This window comes from Dipodomys spectabilis, unplaced genomic scaffold (genome assembly GCF_019054845.1).
Source record: "Dipodomys spectabilis isolate Male_0828 unplaced genomic scaffold, ASM1905484v1 ptg000464l, whole genome shotgun sequence".
In the NCBI taxonomy this organism is placed as follows: domain Eukaryota; kingdom Metazoa; phylum Chordata; class Mammalia; order Rodentia; family Heteromyidae; genus Dipodomys; species Dipodomys spectabilis.
Genome location: NW_024871141.1, coordinates 379294 through 390342, shown reverse-complemented (window position 1 = coordinate 390342; position 11049 = coordinate 379294). Strand labels below are relative to the sequence as shown.

Below are 11049 nucleotides of genomic sequence, written 5' to 3'. Positions count from 1 at the left end.
AGCTTTAGTGTTCTACAAGTTTGTTAACCAGTTTTGCCAACACCATTTACTGAAGAGACTGTCTTTCTTCTATTCTATTTTTTAGCTCCTTTACCGAAGTTTAGATGGCTATAGGTCTGTAATTTCATTTCTGTGTTTACAATTCTATTCCATTGTTCCGGAGGTCTGTTCTTGTGCCAGTACCAAGCTCTTTTGATTACTATGGCTTTGTAGTTGAATTTGAATTTGGCATTGATATTCTTCCAGCACTGTTCTTCTGTTAAGGATCATTTTTGCTATTCAGAGTCTTTTATTGTTCCATATGAATTTTCTGATTGCCTCTTCTATTTCCTTGAAGAATAAGGTTGGAATATTGATAGATATCGCATGAAATTTGTAGATAGCCTTTGGAATATTGCAATTTTCACGATGTTGATATTTCCCAATCGAGGAGCATGGGAGTTTTTGCCACTTTCTAAGTTCAGTTTTGATTACCTTTTTCATTTTTTTTAAAGTTTTCATCATAGAGGTCCTCCGCTTCTTTGGTTAAGTTAATTCCTAGGTATTTTATTTTTTGTGGGGCTATTACGAATGGAGTTCCATTCCTAATTTCAGCCACTCTTTTCTTACTGTTGGCATAAAGAAAATCCATTGATTTTTCAGGGTTAATTTTATACCCTGCTACTTTACTAGAGTTTTGAATCAGCTTGAGTAATTTCGGAGTGGCCTCTGTGTGATTCTTTAAATACAAGATCATTTCATCTGCAAAGAGGGAGAGTTTTACTTCTTCTTTTCCTATTTGGATCCTTCTTATATTTGCATCTTGTCTTATTGCTGTAGTTAGTTATTCCAATACTAGATTGGAGAGAGTAGGCATCCTTGTCTCATTCCTGAGTTAAGAGGAAATAGCTTTATTTTTTTACCATTAAGTATAATGCTGGCTGTAGGTTTGTCATATACAGCCTTTATTGTATTGAGGAATGTTCCATGGATTCCTCATTTTTCCAGAACCTTCATGAAAAGGGATGTTGGATCTTGTTAATTGCTTTTTCTGCATCTATTGAGATAACCATATGGTTCTTATCCTTGCTTATGTTGATGGGATGAATTATATTAATTGATTGCTTATATTACAGCAGCTTTGCATCCCTGAAATGAATCCTGTTTGATCGTGGTGTATAATTTTTTGGAGGAATTGTTGACGTAGATTGGCCAAAATTTTGTTGAGAAGTTTTGCATCAATGTTCATCAAAGAAATGGGCCTATAGATCTCTTTCCTTGATGAGTCCCTTCCTGGTTTTGGGATGTGTGTTATGATGGCCTCATAGAATGAGTTCAGTAGTGAACTTTCTCTTTCTGTTTCATTGAAGAGTTGAAGGAGTATTGATGTGATGTCTGTTTGAAGGCCTTATAGAATTCGGCTGTAAAACATTTGGTCCTGGGCTTTTTTAGATGGGAGGTCTCTTATTGCTGTTTCTATTTCAATGCTTGATATAGGCCTTTTAAGACAGTTTGACTCATCTTGACTTAATTTTCGCATGTCAGTATTTGCTAGGATAAGGTCCATTTCTGCCAAGTTCTCAAACTTATTAGTAGAAAGGTTTTAGAAGCATTCCCTTATAATGTTCTGACTCTTAGTTGTTTCTGTGATGATGTTTCCATTCTCATCTCTGAGTTTAATTGGGTGTGTTCTCTTTTTTCTGATCAGATTTGCTAAGGGTGTGTCAATTTGTTAATTTTTTCGAAGAATCAACTCTTTGGTTTCTTGATTCTTTCTTTTTTTTACATTCCAATTCATTTAATTATGATTTAATTTTAATTATTCATTTCCAGCTACTGGATTGTGTTTAATTTGCTGCTCTTTTCCAAGGAGGCTCAGATGTCTCATTAAAGTGGTTTCAGATCTCTCTAATTTGTTGATGTAGGAATTCAGGGGTATAAACTTGCCTCTGAATACTGTGTTTGCTGTGTCCCAGAGGAGCTAGTAATTGGTGTGTTCATTTTTGTTGAATATCATGAACATTTGAATTTCCTTTCTGATGTCTTCCATGACCCACTCGTGATTCAACAGTGTGTTGTTCAGGATCCATGTGTTACATGACTTTCTTTGGTGGCTTTTGGTATTGAGTTCTAATTATATTCCCTTGTGGTCTGAGAGAATGCAAGGTGTAACTTCAATGTTTCTGAATTTGGACAAGTTTGCTATGTGGCCTAAAATGTCTATTTTGGAAAGTGTTCCAAGTGCTGCTGAGAAAAACGTATTGTCTAATGCTGCTGGGTGAAATATTCAGTAGATGTCTGCCATTTATCCAACTACTTCTGGGCTGCTGCAACTATGTCCTTCCTATGGTTCTTGGATTCTAAGTTTGGGTGCTGTTTCTTGGCCTTTATTGTTGTCTTGTTGGTTTTCTCTGTGTAGGACCTCTTTAAGATTCTTTTGTAGGGGCTGCTTTGGTGGGGATATATTGTTTCAATTTTTGTTTGCTCTGGAAGGATTTTATTTGACCTCCGATTATTAAGGAGAGTATAGCTAGGTAAAGTATTCTTGGTTGATAGTTGTTTGTCTTTAGGGCATGGCTTACATCATTCTAGGCTATTCTTGCTGTAATTGTCTCTGCAGAGAAATCTGAGGTGATTCTAATTGGTTTCCCTTTATAGGTGATTGATCTTTTCTCCATGACAACTTTAAGGATCTTTTCCTTGTTCTGAATTAATCCTGTGTGCATTTAATGTGACAATGGGATATCCTGTTCTGGTCTAGTCTATTGGGAGTTCTAAAAGCTTCTTGTATCTGAATTAACCTAGCCTTTTGCATGTTTGGGAAGTTCTCTGCTAGGATCCTGTTAAACAAATTTCCTAGACCATTGACTTCTGGCTCTAGGTGTTCCTCTACACCCATTATCCTCAGATTAGGCCTTCTAATATTGCCTTCCTAGGGTTGAATGTTGAATAGCCCTCTCATATTTCTTGGATTTGTCTTGGATGGTTGTATGTTCTTTCTCTATAATAACTAGGCTGTCTTCTATCCTCGGGATTCAATCTTCTGCATGGTCTATCCTTATCCACACTTTCTACATTTTTTTCTTTTCCTTCTAGTTGGTCAGTTTTTATGGCTTCTAATTCTTTGTTGGATCTTTGTTTTAGATCTTGTATGAAATTCTTTCCTTCCTTAATTTGGTGTTCAGTGTTTATTCTCAGATCACTTGGTTGATTGGTTATGGTTTCCTTGGACTCCCACTCCTCCTGTTGGAATCTATTCAGCATTCCCTTTGTGGACTCCCTGGCTTCTTTCAGCTCTCTGTTTATGTATTCCATGAATGCCTCTATTGATCTTTATGTAGGCTCATCCCACTTTTTCAATTCCTGTATTACTCTTTGATTAGCTTCCTCACGTTCATGCAATTCCTGTAGTTCTCTTTGACTGATCTCAGCCTACTCATACAATTCCTTTATTTCTCTTTGACTGTTCACAAGCTGCTCATGCAATTCTTTTATCTATCTTTGAGTAGCTTCCTCACGCCCATGAGCTTCCTGTTTTGATCTTTGGTTTGCCTCCTCTCTCTCCCTATCATGCTCACACAGAGTCCTTTGCAGGTTTTCAATCTTTTTATTTACTATGTTTTCCATTAGTGTTTGTAGAGCTTCTTGGGAGCTCTCCTCTGGATTATTCATTATCTGTTCTGTCCACTTATTATCATGAGTGGCAGTTGAGATACCCGGACTTGCCATTTTTCTTGTGTTTCTCCAGCTTATTCTGCCCATTTGGGATGAGAGTAACACCAGTTTGGTGCTAGAAAACTGTCTTAAGGCAAGCATCAACAACGTCTGTAGTTTCACAGTCAAAAGCCTTCAGATATAATCTAGTTCAACAGTTATATTTTTCAACATCAAACAACTATGTATTAATAGGCTATGAACCGCAAAGAAGAATTTGGCAAACCAGAAATTATTAGGTTTAGCAAGAGGTGTGGGTATAAATGGGAATAAAGGGATGTGGAAAGGTAGAGGGAGAGCTACTTAGTCTTAATCTCAAATCAGGAAATAGGTTCGATAGAATGATAGTAGAGACCGGGAAAAAAAAAGAAAGAGAAAAAACAGACAAGCAAAAATAGTAAAACAAAAATTAAAAAGTGAAAAACTTAAAAATGATGTAAATTAAAAACGTAATATTCAGAGAAGGACAGGAATAGGATGACAGAAGGGGAGGGATAGAAAGGAGAAGTGAAAAGTTAAAAAATAAGAATTCTTAAAATTTTATATAGGTATATAGAGGTACTACGGCTATTAAGGAATTTAAGTCTAAGAGGTTTTGAATTCAGTAATAAATTTCTGGATTAAGTATGTATGCAATGGGGGATAAGGTCTAATAATCGACTACAGGTATATCTGAGAATGAGCAGAACAGCGATTAAATCATGCAATGAAGAACGAAGAAGAAAAAGTGAAAAGAATGAAAAAGAAAGGAAAAAAGGGTCAAAAGGTCAGTAGAGCTAAACAAAAATGAAAAATAAGCACACACATAAAAACATTAGAAGAGGAAGAAAAAAGTTAATAGAAAACAATTTTTTAAAGTTAAATATTAAAAATTAAAAATTTTCTTAATAGAGACCCAGAAACACAAAAAAATTTTTAAAAGGTTGGACAAACTTGATTGCATGCAATTGCAGAGCTTCTGCCTGGCAAAGGACATAGCTAACAAGATCACTAGAAACCCCACGGATTGGGAGAAGTTCTTCACTAGCCATAAAACGGCCAAGGGTCTCATATCTAAAATATACTTGGAACTCAAAAAATTAAATTCCCCAACAACAAATCCTCAAAGAAACAACTGCCCAATAAATAAGTGGGCGAAAGACTTAAAGAGAAACTTCTCTGAAGAAGAAAGAAGGATGGCCAATAGACACATGAAGAAATGCTCAACCTCCCTAGCCATAAAAGAAATGCAAATCAAAACAACATTAAGATATCACCTCACCCCAGTTAGAATGGAAAAATCAAGAACTCTAACAACAACAGATGCTGGAGGGGATGTACACAGAAGGGAACCTTACTTCATTGTTGGTGGGAGTGCAAACTTGTTCAACCACATTGGAAAGTAGTATGGAGGTTCCACAAAAGACTCCACATAGAGCTCCCCTATGACCCAGCAATCTCACTTTTGGGGATTTAACCAAATGTTCACGAACAAGACCACTCTAAAGTTACCAGAACAACTTTGTTTATTGCAGCATTATTTACTATAGATAAGATCTGGAACCAACTAAGATGCCCCTCAGTAGATGAATGGATCAAGAAAATGTGGTATACATACACAATGGAATTCTGTGCCTCCATCAGAAAGAATGACATTGCCCCATTTGTTAGGAAATGGAAAGACTTGGAAAAAATTATATTAAGTGAAGTAAGCCAAGCCCAAAGAAACATAGGCCCCATGGTTTCCCTTATTTGCAATAGTTAGTATATGTATGAGTCAAGCAGAAAGTTCAGATAAGTGAAGTTAGGAAAATAAACCCTAAGATACGTATTTAAATGTTTTTTTTTCTTTCATGGATTTGTTTGAAACGCATTCATAAGATTATTTCTTTGTTGCTTTGTATGAACCTCCCCCACAGTATAACGCCTGCTTTCACTGTATTTGATTTTGATGTAATTTGTGGAGGGGAAGGGGAAAACAATTCGTTTAAATAGGGATACAGTTGGACCCTTTGCAACAATGAGAAGTACAAGTACTCATGTCGAAAACGAACTTTACAGCTTTCTTGGGGGGGTGGGGGGGTGGGGGGAAGATTTGATGGGGGAGCAGGCGAAGGCTTGGAAGGGATGGGAAGGGGAAACAAAGGAGGAGGCTACAATGCTTGATAAGAAATGTACTCAATATCATGCCCATGTAATTGTAACCCCTCTGTACAGTTTTTTCACAATTAAAAAAATTAATAAAGGGTACCAAAAGAGTACTTTGCTTTTTGGGGGTGAGATGGGAAGATCCTGTATCTCCCTTGTGTCCATAACCAGTCTCTTTTTGGAGTCTCTGATCTGCTTGTTGTGTTTTATTTTCCTGTAACTTGGTTGTTTTCTTAAGTCAGTTTGTTTGAGTAGGCAGAAAAATGCTTTGCTTTACCCAGGATGTTGTCATCCTCCTCCCAGGCTAGTTCAATGTGAGGGATATCTGCTTTGAGTATCCCAAAAGAGGGTGATGGCTGTTTCTTCTAATTTGGAGATGCTGTGATGGGGCTAGGTTCTGGGAAGTGTTGAGGCCTTTCAGCAAACAGTAGCTTTGCTCTGAGGGGCTAGCTTCTGAGGCAGTCACAGAGCCCAGCCAGAAGCCATTCTCAGGGTTTACTGTTACTGAATTTCAATTGATTGTCTAGGCTGTTGTAGGGAGCGGCAGCCTCTGGCTCTGTTTACCCAGTGAAGAAAGCCACTCCTGGGGCTGGTGCAGGCCCGGGCTCGGTGAATTTTCCCTGGGTGGAACTGAGCCTGGCAGTTCAGGTTAGATTCCTGTGACCTGCTAAATGACTTTTTGTTTTCATTCAAGGACTGAGTTGGAGCTAGCTGCACAGCCAGGCCTTTGCCAGTATCAAAGGGGGAGATCTCTGGTAGTGGGCAGGGAGGGGTTGCCTTCCCGTCTCTGCTCCCTGAGAAGGAGTGAGGAATTCAGGCTTCTACTCACACAGGAGTCTGGTTCCTGGATCATCTCTGGCCTGCGATCTGAAGGATGAAGATGTCTGCTCCTTGTTAATTCTTGCTGATGTTGAGTAGAATACTCTCGCCTGCTGTGTCTGGTGCCTTTGTCCTAGACTCTCTGTGTTGCAGGTATGGCGGCTACAGCCACCACCGCCCCCACCACAGTCGCAACCACGGCTGCTGGCAAGTGCTCAGATTTGTCTCCTTGCCTGGATTTTCCCTCTCTGGCCTAACTCTCTGTACTGGGTGGCACACTTGGTGTGATTCTCTGGCTTAGGACTCTTCACTGGAGCACTAAAACTGCTTTCTATGTGAGAGCTTGTTTAGCTTCCAGCTTCTCCTCCGCTATCTTCCAGGAACCCTAAATTTAAATTTTAAATGACAAATTCTTTTCAAATCCTTTCACTCAGGCACAGGTATGGATAGATAAGTTATGTGGGCAGAATCAGAATTATTCAGAAGGTTGTAAATGGATGTTTACCGAGTTTTCTCTCGGCTGAATCAAAGAATAGACTGTCCTAATTGGAATAAGTTTGCCTTCCGAGATTTTCTGCATATAAACACTCCATCAACATTTTGACTACCAAGGTATTAGTCCCTGGTCACTTTTTTTTTTTGTCGGTCATGCAGGCTGAACTCTGGCCCTGGCACTGTCCCTCACCATTTTAGCTCAAGGCTAGTGCTGTACCACTTGAGCAACTTCTGGCTCTTTTCTGCTTATGTGGTCCCGAGGAATCGAGCCCAGGGCTTCATGCATGCAAAGCAAGCACTCTACCACTGAGTCAACCTTCCGGCCCTTCCATCAACATTTTATTAGAGGATTATTCAAGATTAGGTATATATTCATTGATAGTGACTGATCATGACAGAAAGTTGAGGGAAAACCATCTACACTTCAGTAAGGTTCTCATTTGTGCTCCACAAACAGTTATGAAAGCTCTACATGAGAAATCTAGCAGCTGCATTTCTAAAAAGTCCTAAGATTGTTACATTTTCTGATATTGTCTCAATTCAAGTAGTTCTCCTTGGAGTTCCATACTATTCAATGATGCTGTATTAGATCCTTGTTACAATTTGCAGACTGGTCTTTTTGATGAAATTTGTGCTTTTCAAAATTGCTCTCCATATTCCATCCACAAACTGCATACAAAATTTATCTGAAAAAATTTGTATCTGTTTATAGTGCATACACTTTTAGTTTTCATTACAAACATAGAATGTAGTAAAAAATTCTCATAGCAATTATACTGCACTAGTTGTGGGCAGATTCTAATGTAAATAATATATTGTGTTCATGTAGAGTTTTTGAGTATCCAAAGTAATAAGCCTGTGGTTCTAAAACCAATACCTTACTCATATTGAGTGACAAATACAATTTCACATAAGCACAGAAGTTTTCCTTGTATCTTTTTAACATATATTTTATTATAAATACTGTACAGAGGGGTTACAGTTACATAAGTAAGGAAATGAGTATATTTCTTATTCAGCATTGTTACCCCCTACTTTGTTTTTCCCCTACCATCCCTTCCCTTCACACCTCTCCACCTCCCACTTTCACCCATCCTCTAGTAGAGTGTCTTGTATATTTCACTGTTACATAGGTCAACCAGTATCATTATATCTTAAATGAAGAAATGCTGGCTTGATTTATGCTGATTCTACTTGTGTAGACACATCTAAAATCACCGTCCAAGTCCAAGAGCACATAAATGAAATGCCATCAATTTTTTGTCAGTTGGTATAATTGTGTTCTACACATTTATTGACAGGTTACAAATTATTCTCAAACTTTAAAACATTAAAAATACTTTCTTTTTCTTTCTTATTTTCTTGGCCAGGAAATCAGCAAGACCTCAGTCAGCATTTCTCACATAGCAATTTACACATGGGTTAGTTAAAATTATATGTAGAGTCCAGTTTTCTGAGGACTCACTCATCTGCCTAGGAATTCATGCTGGATGTTGGAAAAAGAGCTTAAGTAATGATGCCATTTAAACCCTTATAACTTTACTCTTTACCAGGGTATTCTCCTTCTACTTTGGTTGTTGAGAGTGTCTACAAGAGTAAGCATTCCCTGAGGAGCAGGGAGATACCATATGACTTATACTTACTGAGATTTCCAAATGACTTGCTATCACTTGTACTGCATTTTGTAAGTCAAATCTCTCTAAAAATTCCTGTTTTGAAATAAAAGGAGTGGTAAATGAACTCTTAGGGACAAATACATCTTCAACATATATTGTTCCAAGTATTCCGTTTAATGTATATTCGACAACTGGTAAAACTTGTGTTGGCTGTAATTATATGTCTTTCTCCATGTGTGCATGTATACATGTGTATATGTATGTGTGTGAATAGTAACATACATGTGTACATTATGGCTTATATCATCATTTATTCCTTGCTAACAAATAAAGTAAGGAATCCCAAAAGTTTTAACAGAAACTGTGTAGTTAAAATCTTAACTCTTAAATCTTCTTCTTTACACAAAGACTTTGCAACTTCTCATTAATAAAGTTTCCATAAACTCTGAAATGTACATACTTAGTACTTAATGTCTGCTACCATAAATCTTAAATACTTTACAGAAAAGTTTTATACCTGGCAAACAGTCCTATTTTTGGCATATATAAGCAAAATCCCAAAATTAAGCATATTTAAAACTTTAAAACGTTTAACAAAACTTAACATTTGCTTCAATGTTCATTTTGACAGGTGCCTTGTATAGAATAATTGAATTCTTCCTCCTACACATCTCTTGAACTACAAATATCTGGAATTATTTTGTTTTTGACATGTCTATCTTGATTTTATTCTTAAATGTGTGCTTATGTAAGAAATACATGATTCTAAAATTTCACAACTGTTCTTTTGAACTTGCTTTTTGTTGAATTGTCTAGTTTAATGAAATAAATAAAATTATGCTTTATATATAAAAAATGTTCTGTGCTCAAATTAGCATCATATACACTAACATTGTATTGATACAGAGAAGAATAGCATGCACCCTGTACAAGGATGGCATGCAAATTCTTGGAACCTTCCATATTTTTACAACAACAGATGCTGAAAGGTATGTGGCCACAAAGGAACCATACTGCATTCTTGGTGGAGTATAAACTTGTTCAACTACTTTGGAAAGCAGTATGGAGGTTCCTCAGAAGACTCTCCACATAAAACTCCCCTATGACACAGTAATCCCACTTTTGGGGATTTACCCAAATGATCATGAACAAGACCATACTAAAACTACCAACACAACTATGGTTATTGCAACATTATTTATGATAGCTAAGATATGGAACCAACCCAGATGCCCCCATTAGATGAATGGATCAAGAAAATGTGGTATATATACAAAATGGAATTCGATGTCTCCATCAGAAAGAATGATATCTCCCAATTTGTTAGGAAACAGAAAAAAAATATTGAGTAAATTAAGCCAAGTCCAAAGAAACATAGGTCCGATGATTTCCCTTATTGTCAATGACGAATGTATGTCTGGGATAAGCCGAAAAGTTCAAAAGATATGTGCATATAACCAGATAAGATGATGTTAAAGAAATTGAACCTCAAGATAGGGACACAAGTGGTTTTTTTTGTTTCTTGCTATTGTTTCTAACGTACTTATAATGTGCGATGTCATTTATTTTGTTTATTTGTGTTTATCCCCACGCTATAACCCCTGTTTTCTCTGTATTTGAAGTTGGTGCACTTACATATTGTATGTATGCTCCTCTAATTTGGGGAGGGGAAGGGAAAAAAATGCTCAAATAGGGATACAGGTTAACCCATTGTAACAATAAGATGCACAAGACACTATGTTGAAAAATGAACTTTACAATTTTGGCGGAGGAAGGAAGGGGGAGGGGAATGTACTTGTGGAGGTGGGAGGGAAGGGATGGTAGGGGAAATATAAAGGAGGAGGTAACAATGCTTGTTAGGAAACATACTAGTTTCCTTGTTCATGTAAATGTGACCACTCTGCACAGTATTATTACAATAAAAAACATAAAATTGTTCTGAGATGGAAGAGTTTATTTCCTCTATTTTACCCACATAATATCGTTAACAAAGAAATGAATGCAGAACACTGATATGAAGGTAATTTGAATAAATTTGTGTGTATGTGTGTGTGTGTGTGTGTGTGAGTGAGTGCGACAGCGCACAAGCAAACACACACGTGCATGTGAACACACGCCATGCATGTATATTGGCGTGCTCAGAGTATAAAATCAGGGCTTCAAGGTCTTGCTAGTCCTTTCCTGTCTAGATTGGTGAGCTACTATATGAGCTGCATCTCAATTCCTGGCTCTTTGCTAGTTCATTAAACATTTTGAAAAATAATTTCATGAAGTTTTTTTTTTTTTGACCCTGATTGGC

General features: G+C 37.2%; 1 non-coding gene across 1 annotated transcript; it reads left to right on the top strand.

The window, feature by feature from the left end:
• The first annotated feature begins 9612 nt into the window (after window positions 1-9612).
• On the top strand, window positions 9613-9719 carry LOC122098229. Its single transcript, XR_006145692.1, has one exon. It is a non-coding gene; the product is annotated as a U6 spliceosomal RNA (small nuclear RNA).
• Window positions 9720-11049: the final 1330 nt, after the last annotated feature.